General features: G+C 37.4%; 1 protein-coding gene and 1 long non-coding RNA gene across 4 annotated transcripts in view; one reads left to right on the top strand and one right to left on the bottom strand.

The window, feature by feature from the left end:
* Positions 1-241: 241 nt before the first annotated feature.
* On the bottom strand, positions 242-14,934 carry LOC135362117 (uncharacterized). The gene is made up of 2 exons (XR_010406547.1): positions 10,866-14,934; positions 242-10,000 (listed from the first exon to the last, which is right to left on the bottom strand). It is a non-coding gene; the product is annotated as an uncharacterized LOC135362117 (long non-coding RNA).
* The window catches only part of DMTF1 (cyclin D binding myb like transcription factor 1), a 59,633-nt gene continuing 54,465 nt past the window's right edge, over positions 10,189-15,356 (top strand). For 2 of the 3 annotated variants that reach the window (XR_010406546.1, XM_045864782.3), the window contains exon 1: positions 10,189-10,332. The gene's annotated coding sequence lies outside the window, so the exon portion shown is untranslated. The remainder of the gene's footprint in view (positions 10,333-15,356) is intronic. The other variant, XM_064575332.1, reaches the window with a different exon arrangement.

Below are 15,356 nucleotides of genomic sequence, written 5' to 3'. Positions count from 1 at the left end.
CTACTCAATAGTCAAATAACACAATTCTCTCCTGTTTTTCATTTTGTTGTTGTTGTTGTTGTTGTTATGATGGGCAAGACAAATAATAATACCTGACATTTTGGAGCACCTACTATTTGCCAGATATTGTTCAAAGTGCTTTGACTAGAACACATTGTTAAAATGTCTATACTGCCCAAAGCAATCTACAGATTTAATGCCATCCCTATCAAAATACCAACAGCATTTTTCACAGAACTAGAACAAACAATCCTAAAATTTGTATGGAAACACAAAAGACCCCAAATAGCCAGAACAATCTTGAAAAAGAAAAACAAAACGGGAGGTATCACAATTCCAGTCTTCAAGTTCTATTACAAAGCTATAGCAATCAAAACAGCCTGGTATGGGCATAAAAATAGACACATGGATCAATAGAACAGAATAGAAAACCCAGAAATAAGCCCACAATTATATGGTCAATTAATCTTTGACAAAGGAGGAATGAATATCCAGTGGGAAAAAGACAGTGTCTTTAACAAACAGTATTGGGAACACTGGACAGCCACATGCAAAAGAATGAAACTGGACCACTTTCTTTCACCATACACAAAAATAAACTCAAAGGGGATGAAAGACCTAACTGTGAGACCTGAAACCATAAAAATCCTAGAAGAGAGCATGGGCAGTAATGTCTGAGACATCAGCCAAAGCAACATTTTTCTAGATATGTCTCCTCAGGCAAGGGAATAAAAGCAAAAATAAACTATTGGGACTACATCAAAACACAAATTTCTGCACAGTGAAGGAAACAATCAACACAACTAAAAGGGAACCTACTGAATGGGAGAAGATATTTGCAAATGATATATCCAATAAAGGGTTAGTATCCAAAATATATAAAGAACTGATACAACTCGGGGCACCTGGGTGGCTCAGTCGTTAAGCGCCTGCCTTCGGCTCAGGTCATGATCCCAGGGTCCTGGGATCGAGCCCCGCATCGGGCTCCCTGCTCCGCGGGGAGCCTGCTTCTCCCTCTGCCTCTGTCTCTCTGTCTCTCATGAATAAATAAATAAAATCTTAAAAAAAAAAAAAAAAAAAAGAACTGGTACAACTCAACACCCAAAAAACCAACAATCCAATTAAAAAATGGGCAGAAGACATGAACAGATATTTCTCCAAAGAAGACACACAGATGGTCAACATACATGAAAAGATGTTCATCATCACTTACCATCAGGGAAATGCAAATCAAAACGCCAAGGAGATATATCACCTCACAGCCGTCAGAATGGCTAAAATCATCAACACAAGAGACAACAGTGTTGGTGAGGAAAAAGGTGTTGGTGTTAGATGTGGACGAAAAGGAACCCTGATGCACTCTTAATGGGAAAGCAAACTGGTGCAGCCACTCTGGAAAAAACGATGGGAGTTTCTTCAGAAAATTAAAAATAGAACTACCCTATCATCTAATAATCATACTGTTGGGTATTTACCCAACAAATACAAAGACACTAATTCAAAGGGATACATGCATCCCTCTGTTTATTGCAGCATTATTTATAACAGCCAAACTACGGAAGCAGCCTAAGTGTCCGTCGATAGATGAATGGATAAAGAAGATGTGATATATATCCCACTGTAGATATATAATTCAGCCGTAAGAAAGAATGAACTCTTGCCATTTGCAACAACATGAATGGAGCTAGAGAATATAATGCTAAGTGAAATGAGTCAGTCAGAGAAAGACAAATACCATATGATTTCATTCATATATGGAATTTAAGAAACAAATGAGCAAAGGAAAAAAAAGAAGAGAAACAGACCAAGAAACAGACTTTGAACTACAGAGAACAGATGGTGACCAGAGGGGAGGTAAGTGGGGGGATGGGTGAAACAGGTGAAGGAGATTAAGAGTACACTTATGATGAGCACTGAGTAACGTATAGAATTATTGAATCACTATATTATATTCCTGAAACTAATATAACACGGTGTATTAACTATACTGGAATTAAAAAACTTAACAATATTAAATACAGATTTATAATGTAATTTAAAAGAAAAACACTGTGCTTTGATGAAGCAAGACCAATGAGCATTGATCCACCTGTCCTAATATTTGCAATTCAGACTAATTTGATGATACCAAGTGATTTGATTCATATTTTGTCTTAATCCCTCATTAAGTCGTTAATAATGAGCAAGTTTTATGGGCAGTTGCAACAATTCAGTAAATTGGTACTTTAACCAAGAGTTTTTTACAAAGACACATTGAAAAAAAACTACTACAATGTAGGCTCCTCCATTAGAAAATATGTACTTTGAGGGCAAGGACATTATCTCTCTTGATCTCTACCATATTCCTTCTCCCTAAAATAGTGCTCAGCACAAAGTAGGTTCTCAGGAAGGTCTGCAGAATGAAGTCAATGAATAAGTGTACCAGAGATGTGCAGACTCCTAAAGCTATAAAGGTTACATACATTCCTTATTTCTTTCTCTTATTTCTTTCACTGTGTATTCTGTGCAAGGGAATTAGAAGTACATTGAAAAAAAAAAGAAGGGGATAAATCAATGACAAGTCTTTCAATGATAGAAGACCTTTCACATTTGGATTTCAAAGCATATCCCTTTGGTTTTCTTATTGATGAGGCTTGTCATTGGTCTACCATAGTGTAACACTTAACAAATTCAAACCACAGAATTCCCATCTTACTGTTGAAGCTACTACTCTGGAAAGAAAAAAAAAAAAATCTTGCTAAACAACAGGGACCTCTGCTGGTTAAAATGTAGTGCTTCTACCCTTAAAATATTGCATCTAGACGGACAAGGAGATTTGGGCAATAAAGTACTCCAAACCTTCTGTTAGACAAGTGCTCACTTTCAGAGCATTCTGTTAAAATAACCTCCTTGTGCTACAGTAATAATAAAAGGTAGCATGTATTTTATTCCAGAGTTAACAAGTAGTGACACTATCTGAAAAAACAACTGAGCTCTCTCCGTAGTCAGTTAACTATTGCCAAAGAAGAGAAATGGCTAGCTTCCTGATCTTTTGGCTTAAGATACTATTTGTGAACTCAACAAACATTTAAGAATCTATTAAGTTAAAATATTGTGCCATATGCTGACAAACTGAAGCCATAAGATAAGGCAGAGGTGGCAGATTGTCCAGCCACCTCTGGGCATGTGCTGACCTCCAGTCTTAGAGGAGGGGACTTAAAATCAATTAACTTTGTAAGAGAAACTGAGCCTACCCCTTTTATAAAACTGTGCTCTTTCCCTTTTATAAACATAGAGGCCAGTTGCTTTCTACAAAAACATTCTTTCCCATATTAACTGGACAAATGTTTTCCCATCTTTTACCCCCTACTATGGTGATTTCTTCTCATCTTTCCAGTCTCTGTTCACATGTCTTCTCAGAATGCCCTACTCTGAACACCCTATGGAAAGCTCACTTTCAGAGCATTCAATTTGTGTCCTCCTTAGAACTTATAAAAACTGGCAATTACTTACTGGCTTATTGGTATATTATCCCTCTCTCTCCTACGAAAGACTGTAAAGGAACAGGTCTTTGAGTCTGGGTCCAGACATTCTCCCAATTTTAGTCAAGTAACTTAACTCTTTTATTTTGCACAAAAAAAATTTCAAGGACAGAATGAACACTTTTATCCTCATTTGCTGGGAATATCCAAAGTCTTGGTTCTCCATTTTCCTAACCGAAAGAGAAACCAAACTCTGCTAATGTCCCATTAATAAGTCTCAGTAAAGACCTACTGCAAAAGAAAAAGTGAGGAGGGTATAAAGAGGTGGTGACTAGATTGAGAGATTGAAAGAAGTGTGGAGATGAGACACTGACACAAAATGAGGGACATGAAAACGGGTTTAGATGGAGTGCCATAAGCCCCAGAGAAAAAGCCTAGAGGAGAAATGTGAGACGAAAGAGGATCTGGAAGAGCCTGATGTGTGGGCCTAATTAGGGACAGGTTGTTCTTTCCCCTATTAGCATAGGAATCCCCATCGGATGTCCAGAACTTCTTGAAAGCCATCCAGTACAACTCACGAACTGTATTAACATGACTCAGAAACTGTGCGGAAAGAAAATGGACTACTCAGTAATTGTATTTTTCATGTACTTTGAACAAAAGCCCTTGCAAACATCTCTTTCATACCATCCAAGACACATTAGAAGTACATTGAAAAAAAAAAGAAGGGGATAAATCAATGACAAGTCTTTCAATGATAGAAGACCTTTCACATTTGGATTTCAAAGCATATCCCTTTGGTTTTCTTATTGATGAGGCTTGTCATTGGTCTACCATAGTGTAACACTTAACAAATTCAAACCACAGAATTCCCATCTTACTGTTGAAGCTACTACTCTGGAAAGAAAAAAAAAAAAAAAAAAAATCTTGCGAGATGATCATCAAACAACAGAACCTGCCTCTCAGTATATGAAACACTTTTGCATTAATATATCATCTTTCATAAAAGAAAGGTAATTTCATCAATATTCTATCACTGATGAGCTTCAAGAAAGTGTTAAAAAAATCTAGAGTCCAAGAGAGTTAATCATAACTAGCAAATGCAGCAAATACCGTAACTGTGCTGTAAAATACTTTTATAATATAACTTCTATTTGGGGTAGAACTATTTCTCATGATTTCTCTACAAAATATTTAATGCCTAATTAGGTAAATCCTAGGATAATATTAAAAATCTCTTACATTCCCTAGGTATACAGTGATGAAGTACTAAGGTAGAAATAACCTAGATGTGTAACTACAGACAGTTGCCCTAGACTTCAAATTATATTATGGATAGTCCTTACAATGATTATTCAAGTTAAAGATAATATGGTGTTACTATAATAAATTTAATTTTATTATTTTTTAATTTATTACTAAAAAAAATTTTAAGTATACCCATTTCTCCCACCCTCCTCCAATCACCTCTGGCAGCTATCAATTTGTTATCTATACCTATGAGCTTGGAGTTTGTTTTGGGGGAAGGGGGTATTTGGTTGCTGTTTTTTTAAGTTTCCACATATAATCATATGGTATTTGTCTTTCTCTGACTTATTTCACTTAACATAATACCCTTTAAGTCTATCCATGTTGTCACAAATGGCAAGATTTCATTTTTTATGGCTAATATTCCATTATATATATATATGTATATATATATTTTTATATATATATATACACATATATATATCTTCTTTATCCATTCATTCAGTCATGGACACTTAGGTTGTTTCCATAGCTCGGCTATTATAAATAATGCTGCGATAAATATGGGGTGCATGGATCTTTTTGAGTTTGTGTTTTCGTTTTCCTCCAATAAACACCCAGAAGTGGATTATATGGCTATTCTATTTTTAATTTTTTGAGGAACATCTGTTCTGTTTTCCATAGTGGTTGCACCAATTTACATTCCCACCAATAGTGCATGAGGGTTCCCTTTTCTCAACATCCTCATCAATGTTTATTTTTTTTAATTTTTTTGGTAATAGCCATTCTAACGATGTGGAGTGATATCTCTTTGTGGTTTTGATTTGCATTTCCCTGATTAGTGATGTTGAGCATCTTTTCATGTACTTGTTGGTCATGTGTGTCTTCCTTGGAAAAATGTCTATTTAGATCTTCTGCCCATTTTTTAATCAGATTGGTTTTTTTTGCTATTGAATTGTAGGACATATTTTGCATATTAGCCCCTTATCGGATATATGATTTGCAAATATTTTCTCCCATTCAGTATGTTGCCTCTTCATTTTGTTGATGGTTTCCTTTGCTGTACAGAAGCTTTTTAGTTTGAGGTAGTCCTATTTGTTTATTTTTGCTTTCGTTGTTTTTGCTTTTGGTGTCAGGTTCAAAAATCACTGCCAAGACCTATGTCAGGGAGACTATTGCCCATGTTTTCTTCTAGGATCTTTATGGTTTCAGGTCTTATGTTCAAGTCTTTAATCCATTGAGTTAATTTTTACATATGATGTGGCCCAGTTTAATCCATTTTGAGTTAATTTTTATATATGATGTGGCCCAGTTTCATTCCTTTGCATGTGGCTGCCCAGTTTTCCCAATACTATTTATTGATGAGCCTGTCCTTTAAACACTGTATATTCTTGACTCCTTTGTCATAAATTAATTAACCACATATGCATGGGTTTATTTCTGGGCTATTTTGTTCTATTGATCTATGTGTCTGTTTTTAATGCCAATACCATACTGTTTTAATTAATATAGCTTTGTAATACAGTTTGGAATCAGAGAGCATGATGCCTCCAGCTTTGTTCCTCTTTCTCAAGAGTGCTTTGGTTATTTGAGGTCTTTTGTGGTTCCACACAAATTTTAGAATTCTTTGTTCTATTTCAGTGAAAAATGCCATCAGAATTTTTCAGGGATTTCACTGAATCTGTATATTATTTTGAGTAGTATGGACACTTTAACAATCAGTATTAATCCTTCCAACCAATGAGCATGGAATATTTTTCCATTTATTTGTCTTAAGTTCCTTCATTAATATTTCATAGATATCAACACTCAGGTCTTTCACCTGCTTGGTAAATTTTTAGGTACTTCATTCTTTTTGATGCAGTTGTAAATGGAATTTTTTTCTTAGTTTCTCTTTCTGATAATTTGTTATTAGTGTATAGAAATGCAACCAATTTTTGTGTATTGACTTTGTATTCTGCAATTTTATTGATTTATTAATTCTAACAGTTTTTTGACAGTCCTTAGGATTTTACATATATATCATGTCATCTGCAGATAGTGAGTTTTACTTCTTCCTTTCCAATTTGGATGCATTTTATTTCCTATTCTTGCCTAATTGCTGTGCCTAAGATTTCCAATACTAGGTTGAATAAAAGTGGTAAAAGTGGGTATTCCGGTCCTGTTCCTGATCTCAGAGAAAAAGCTTTCAGCTTTTCACCACTGCATACGGTTAGCTGTGGGCTTGTCATATATGGCCTTTACTATGTTGAGGTACAGTCCTTCTATATCCACTTTGTTTTTATCATAAATGGATATTGAATGTGCTTTCAAAATTATATATTAGACTAATATTAAAATACATTTGTTTTCCCCAATCTTAACTGACTTTGGAAAAGGTAATTATGAAAGAAACCTACCCAGAAAGGGAGAATGATGAGGATGTGCTTGACTTTTTCAGAGAATTAACAGCAGAGTGCAGCAGAGTGCAGGCTGCAAAATTTTGCAGAGGACAATGGATAGACAGACTATAATTTAGATACCACTCTGCATGCCTTGGTGAAAAAGAATCCTATATGGTTATGCTTTATGAAAAGTGTGGCTAATTAGGAACCACTTCCTCATAAATGTTAACAATTTTACATATGTAATTATTATTTCATTAGAACTGCTCTGAGAGTAATTGCTTTTCTGGTTCATTTCTAAGTGCTTACTACACACGTCAGGCTCTGTGCAATGCATGCCTACATTATTTTGGGAGGTAGATTTTATTATTCCCATGTTTTGAAGGCAAATGAAACTGAGCAGTGAATTACCATACCCACTACAAAGCAATAAAGCCAAGATGCATACTCAGGTGTAACTTCAACATCTATTCCCCAATACAATCCTACTTCATGGTTTTGCTTACATATTACTTATGCACCCACTTAAAAATTGAGTGATATATGTAATAACCAAATAGGATACAGAGTATCACATATTGGTAATAAATTTAGATGTAATAAAATGCTGCTTCTGGCATTTATTTTTGAAAATTGGTCGAACATGTCCATTTTCCTGTTCAGTAAAGACTCTGGAAACTGGTTGAAATAACTTGTTTTTGTAATAAAAAAGACTGTTGCCAAAGTGTACTTTGTGAGCTGCAAAAGAGTAGTAGAGTTCAGAGCAGGGGCTCTGGAGCTGAGGATTTAATTCTGACTCTATCACTTATCTGCTGTGTGCCCCCGACATTTTTTCACTTCTTTCTGGTTGTCTAAAACAGGATTCATTTGTAGTAACTGTACTAATGCATCTGACACTTGTGAACATTAAATGAGTTTAATACACGTAAAGCCTTTGACACATAAACACTCAAAAAACTCTGGCTCATGTTGTCCAAATCCAAAGGCTTATTTCACACTTTCATTCCTTCTTTTTTCAAATAGACTTTTTTTTTTAAGAGGAGTTTAAGATGCACAGCAAAACTGAGAGAAAGGTACAGACTTCCCATATACCACCTGCTCTACACATGTGTAGCCTCCTCCATTATTATCACCCACCAGAATGGTACATTTATTACAAATGAAGAACCAACAATGACACATCATTATCACCCAAAGACCATAACTCACATTAGGGTTCACTACTGGTGGTGTACATTTTGTAGGCTTTAATAAATGTAGAAGCACTTTATCTACCACTTCAATATCATAGAGAATCGTTTCACTGCCTTAAATATCCTCTGCTCCATGTATTCCTCTCCCCAGCCACAAAACTTGGCCACTACTGATCTTTTTTACTATCTCCAGTTTTTCCCTTTCCAGAATGTTATATAGCTTGAATCATACAGTATGTGACTTTTTCAGATTGACTTATTTTACTTAGTTATATGCATTTAAGCTTCCTTTATATCCTTTCATGGCTTGATAGTTCATTTCTTTTTAGCATTAGATAATATTCAATTGTATGGATGTACCACCATTTATCCCATCCCCTAATGAAGCACATCTTGGTGTCTTCCAAGTTTTGACAATTATGAATAAAACGGCAATAAATATCTGTGTGCAGGTTTTTATGTGGACATAACTTTTCAACTCATTGGGTAAATATCAAGGAGTCATTGTTGGATCATTCATAAGAATGTTTAGTTCTGTAAGAAACTGCCAAACTGTCTCTCAATGTGACTGTAACCTTTTGCATTCCCACTGGCAATTAATGACAGTTCCTGTTCCACATCCTCACAAGAATTTGGTGTTGTCTGTGGCTTTTATTTTAGTCATTCTAATAGGTGTATAATAGTATCTCATCATAGTTTTACACTCCTTTTGTGAAACCCAACGATTATGACTGAAAAATTCTTTTACCCCAAAGAATAGCATGGTTATGTGGACTACTGCTGGAAACTATGTACATTTGGCTTAAAATCTAAATATTTGTTTCTAAACCCATTTCGCTGTGTAGTTTTTTTACCACCACCACCAAGTCTTTCAACAATACTTTGTAGTCAAAGGAAACCACAACTGCATAGAAAAATCAAAACATGCTTAAATAATGGGGGGGGGGGGATTACTAAGCATTATTAACTTCATTAGCTACTTAGGATCAATTTGGGAGTACATAATCACATTCTCCATAGCCTTTTTTTGACCTTTACGACTGAGGCGGACTACATTCCCCTTGCGACAACGTAGTGGGAGTCTACACATAGTTGTTGGAAGCGAGAACATTAGTCAAGTCTAACTTTTATAACTTCTGTCATCTCAGTACAGAAAGACTACAATAAACCTAGTTTTAGAAACAAGTAAAACGAGATCGGAATCATATAGTTGTAACAGGTTCGGACCACTCCACCATTAAGATTTTCAAACTCGAAACTCTAAAATCACAGTCTCTGCCAGGGTCTCACGGAGCTTCTGAAAGACTGGTCTAGGGGATAGGCCCGACTATTGGTCCTTTCTGAAAGTTTCCCACGTAACTGAAGAGCAGCTGGCTTAGAAAAGACAGTGCTTTACGACGGACTGTGCACTAGAGTAGCATCTTGCTACGCTCACAGAGGCCACTTTTGACCAGAACTGCGTCACACGCCCAAAGCGCCTACGGCAATGCAAACTAACTGTGAGGGGCCAGACAGAATTCCCGGCTTGCTTTTGCATCCAGACAAGGCTCTCATTCCGTTCCATGCCCGGCTGCATCTGCTCCGGAGCCTGGCGAATTTCTGAAACTCGGCCAGCTGGGCCCAACTGCCCCCCGAGCCAGCAACACCAGTTACGCCAAAGAAAGATGGGCCTCCTTTACAGCATCAGCAGCAGAATCGTCGGTACCGAGATTTCCTAGGAGGAAGAGAGAAGAGGAGCGGATCACAAACAAACGCCACACAAACCGGTCTCCGAAGCTCCACTAACCCGGGACTTCTTCCGCGCTCCGACTTGGCCGGAAATGACGCGAGCAGCCAACACGCAGGGCGGTCCCAAGGGAGAGGAGAGCGGGAGGGGGAGCGAGCGGAGGCTAGGGGCGGGGCGCGGTCGTAGCTCCGTTTCCGGTGGCTCGTCGCGCTCGCTCACTCCAGCTGCAGCCACTCTTGCCCGTGGCTGCTTCCTCCATCCTGGTATTTTTTGGAGCCTCCATCCTGGTTCTTCCAAAGTGCCCGGACCCAAAACAGGAAGTAAGTGCGATGGAACCTTCAGGTCCCAACCGCCGCCAGGGCCGCTCCGCCCAGTGGAGCCTGTCCGGCCCCCTTGCTGCCAGTGTGTTCCCGCCGGCCGGCGCAGGCTGTGGGCACCCAGGCACCGCGGGCGGGGTCGGAGCTGGGCCTTCATGATGCTGAAGCTGCCGTCCCCGCACGCTCAGGCCAGGGCCTCCCTCTCAGGGCCTGACCCGCGGCGGTGGCTCGGGCTACAGAGTGGCGTAGAGAGCGGCCGCCGAGGCGCAGCAGCGATCCGGCGGGGGCGGAAAATGGCGGCTGCGTCGGAGGAGCTAAATGGCGCCGGGACCCCTGGGGGTGGGGTGGGCCGGGAGCTTCGGTAGAGAATTGGACCCGAGAATGCGGAGAGTAAGGAAGCCTTAGTTGCTTTCTCGTGGTGTTCCTTTTTTGGTTTTTTTGTTACCTTTTCGGTTTTATGTGGTCCAGTGAAGGAGAGGTGGGCTTGAGAGAGTTGGGCGGGTCTCGTTACCCCCCCCCCCTTTTTTTCCTTTTACCTTGTTTGCGTCTTAGACTCTTCCATCTTTCGGGATTCGTTCTAGCTCTGCTCTTCAAGGCCCCTGCAGAGGCAATCGGGGTTGCTGGCCGTAGTTATCTCTGTCAGCCTCTCAAAAAGGACCAGCACTGACTGCGGGGAGAGTGTCCTGGTCGAGCAGAGAACCGTAAAAGGCGTCTGCAAAGTAGTAATTGTCATATTTTGCTGAGTTCTGAGGAAGTTTTTAAATTTTTTAATCTTGTCCTTTAAAATGGACTTTGTTTTGACCCAGTCTCTGGCGTAGGTTTGAGAGTGGGGTGGCCAAGTGCCGTTCTGTGCAGTTGAATGATACAGCATCTGTTTTTATAATAAAAATACTCGGTGAAGATAAGGAGAGGGTGATAATTATGTGGAACGTAAGTCAGGACTCCCTCTCCCTTTCCATGTTTGAATCTGGAAATTCAAATTCGGTGTGTGGTTGCTTTTCTTGTAACTTGATTCATCGTCGTGTACCTCCTGACAGTAGGCGAGGCTGCTTGTTGGGACATCCGACAAAATTCAGTCTGTAGGGTGACTTTCGAGTATGCAACGTTTTAAGCATAGAATAATACCATTTCGAATTTTTTTTATCTTTTACTAATTATATCTTTATTTTTAATTAGTGCAAGGCGATTAACCATTTATAGCTTTTAAGCTCCAGTCCAAGTAAGAAAATACTCTTCCATTGTGTTGAAAGTTTTACAAACGGGAAATCTTTTTTTCTTTTTCAGTTAAACGTTTTCATATTTGTCCGTTAAGCTTCTTTCTTTGAGCCGGCTTTAAAGTTGTTTCTAATAATCTTTTTAGTATTACTGTTTTGTTTTTTAGTAATTTGAGTAATTACCACCACTTTAACATTTGAAGGTTATGTGGCGGTAAATACCAAAAACTTAGCGTTTTACTATGGTGGCGTAGTGATAAGAGCGCATTAATTAGGTTAAGATTGAGAAATTTAGTTAAGATTTAGGAAAAAATTAAAATGCAATTCCTTAACCTTACAAAAAAATTGTCACGCTGTTTGAGGAAAATTTGGTGTGAGAATAGTTGTTTTTTCATTCACCAGGGACGATAAATAGCTTGAATTTGTCTGGAAAAAAATTACAGTTATGAAAAAGACATTTCATGTTTATTTATCTCATCATTATTGCTTCCATAAACTTATGTGCCACCAAGAAGCTAATTTTTTGTTTTGTTTTGTTTTACTATTTTAGTTTATAGGCTCACCCCAAAATAGGCTTTTTGGGACTGATCTAGAATCTGCATTTGCTGCGTGAATCTCTTTATTTGATTGCAGTTGAGCTAGATCGTGGAGCCAAAATGCTATTGCCCTTTTTTCATCTTTAATCAGTAAGTACTGGGCATTGCATACTTGCTTAGAACTTCAAGTTCATACCTTAAGCAGTGATATGAATAAATATATACTGTATAAATATTTCCCACAGAACGTTCAGGTTTTAGAAATATTTTGAGGGGAAGCAATCACAAGAACGTTTTGGAGTTAGGATTTGATCTTTGAAAGCAGAGTATGGCTGGGAAATGGTTACTAATAGAGAATTATATCAAAAGAAGGCAGATATCCCCTTGAATCTTTTTTAAGTTCCCCCCCTTTTTTTTTTTAAGGGTTGGTTTATTTGTTTTATGATGGAGCAAGTTTATCTGATTTCACCCCAAGGCAATGGGAGAGAGAAGCCTTATTTGTAAGGCTAGATATTGCTAGTTAGTATTGAAATACAAACAACAAAAGCTTTTCCTTTTATTCATTTATCTCTCCAACATCTACAGACCCTAGTTTTTATTAATGTTGTAATAAAATTGTGTGTTCTGACAATAACCTCATTGTATTATAAACAGTTGCTTTTATCATGCTCCATTAAGTACATTGGCTTAAAGTTAACACCTGTGAGGATGAATACACTAATGTGAAACACTAGCATCCCTAGGGATTTACAACCTGGCACATAGATGTTAAAAATTTAGGAGGGTTGGGAAGTGTTTTTTAAAGTATTGAGCTCCTAGATCACATTGAACACACATTTATAACCGTTCCAGGGACAGCAAAACTTTAGAACAACAATGAAGTTGAAAAGTTCTTTTTTTTGGTCTTAGAGGCTACTTATTTAAGATGGGATGTTTATCTTCTCAAAATGGAGTTTTATTTTTATTTTATTTTATTTTATTTTGGAGTTTTATTTTTAAATAGTCAATCTTCTCTTACTGCCCTAATCTTTAACACTTTTTTTCCATATAAAAGGTTTGCTTAGGGATTGGTGTACCTCTAAGTGCTTTGCAATTTCAGTTCCAAAGCTTTTTTTATTCTCAAAGGATGGGAAATGACCTGAGGAAGTTACGAACCTGTTGCTTTGTTAAATGATAGATTTATTAAACATGGCATTTGTTTGCTTTCATATCATTCCCTCCCCCCACCTTTTTTTCCCTTTTGTGAAGAGAATTCTTGTAATAGAAATCACAAACAGGTTTTGGTTTTGGTTTGATTCCATAAAGATAAATAAAAGAAGGAACCTGTTTATCACGTCTGCTGCTTCAAGTTTGTGGAAAGATACCCCATTCCAGGACAGAATTCCCGAAAGAAGTTGTCAGGAAAAAGCACACCAGAGATCCCTTTATGAACAGTTTTTTTTGTTTGTTTGTTTTTAAGCTGACACTGTTGTCAGGCCATTCTTCCAAGCACTGGGTTGTCAACAGTAATCTTTATTTACCATCACATACTGTGTAGCAGAAGAAATGCTTATTATGTTTATTTACTGACTATGTGTATGTTTGTATCTGTCAAGAAAGTGTGCTTTAAAAATAAACTTCAGTGTACATCGGAGGACTATGGTGATAATTTGATATATTTCCATTTAAAGAGCTTCTAATGGTGCCTTGCATAAAGTGCTCAATTTTGAATGGATGAAATTTTTAAATGTAGTCAAATATACATTATAAGTTCTTAAATCATGCACTGGGTGAAAAATAGTCTTTCTTTTTAATCAGCAATACGGTTTTATTGTCAAACCAGGTATGAAATGCTGCACCTTGAAATGAACCATACTGCCAACTAATTCTCTTTGATAATAACATTGTTTTTCAGTAGTTGGTTAATTGGGGGTGCTTGGGTGGCTCAGTCAGTTAACTGACTAAACCAGACTGCCTTCTGCTTAGGTCATGATCCCAGGTCCTGTGGATTGGACCCCGCATAGGGCTCCCTGCTCAATGGGGAGTCTGCTTCTCCCTCTCCCTCTGCCTCTCCCCCAGCTTGTGCGCTCTCTCTCTGGCTCAGTCTCTCTTTCAAATAAATAAAATTTAAGAAAAAAATAGTTGGTAGTTGAAATCAACATCTTAAGCAACTAAAGCCTTTTATAATAAACTCCACAAACAATTTTTTTTGACTCAATGTGTAGTCATTATTTTGCCACCTTAAAACTAAGCTATTAGGATCATTAGTTACCTTAGTCTTGTATGCTTTATGTTCATTTATAGCTTTGCTTCTCAAACTTTTCCACAAAGTGTATAGAAGAGCAAATCCCCAGGGGCCTGGAATCACTGTATAAAGCATTCAATCTCAGTGTGAAGCGTCCCTATTCCTATCTTGAATAAAACCAGTATTCGCAGCTTTCTATTCTGCCAACGATCTGTGTACTCATGTTCAGGATATGGGCACTTGTTTCTTATTCTCTTCCACTAAGATGTTCTAATTAGCAAAGAGTTGTATTCTTTTAAAATATCTTAAAACATATCTTTAAATTTTTTATTACATATTACTGAGGAGATCCACTTATAAGCATTTCCTAAGGCATTAATATGCAGTGATAGGTATGGTGGTGGTCATTATGGGGTCTTCATAATAGCACAACCTCAAACAAAAATGTTGATTTACAGGATAATGGTTAGATAAATTTAGATACTATATACCCATTAAAAATCCTTTGGAAGAATAAGTAGAAATATTGGGAAATAGTCTTAATAAGGTAAGTACAGAAAAAAAAAGTTCTAAAAGATGGAGCAGTATGTTTGGAAGATCATCACAAAATGTTACAGAGGAATATATGAATAACTTTTCTTATATTGGTTTAAGAAAAGACATCTAAAAATTAAATGTGGCCTTACTGACTTATTAGTTGAATTACTCCAGAAACCTTGCATCTCAGTGTTTTTCATTTAACTCATTCAATAAAATTCTAGTGTTACACGTTCTGTAGCTTGCTTGATTTCCCCGTATAAAAGTATCTTATAATACTGAATGCTTAGTCTTATCACATCTTTCAGTGTAGAATTCCGAGTCCAAACTTGGAGGGTCAGCAACTTTTAGCTCCTGTGCTTTTCATGATCTCCACTAAAATATATCCTCCCACACTTGGAACTGTTCAGAAACTGGTACAAATTTATCTACAAAACTAATTCCCAAACTAGGAAGAAATGCCACTTTTGGTTGTAGTTTTTGGAAGATACTTGACATTTTACTTGGAAAATTAGG

Source organism: Mirounga angustirostris, unplaced genomic scaffold (genome assembly GCF_029215605.1).
Source record: "Mirounga angustirostris isolate CCGP_5_RB_7025 unplaced genomic scaffold, mMirAng1.0.hap1 SCAF_12, whole genome shotgun sequence".
In the NCBI taxonomy this organism is placed as follows: Eukaryota; Metazoa; Chordata; class Mammalia; order Carnivora; family Phocidae; genus Mirounga; species Mirounga angustirostris.
This window is presented reverse-complemented; position numbering and strand designations above follow the sequence as displayed.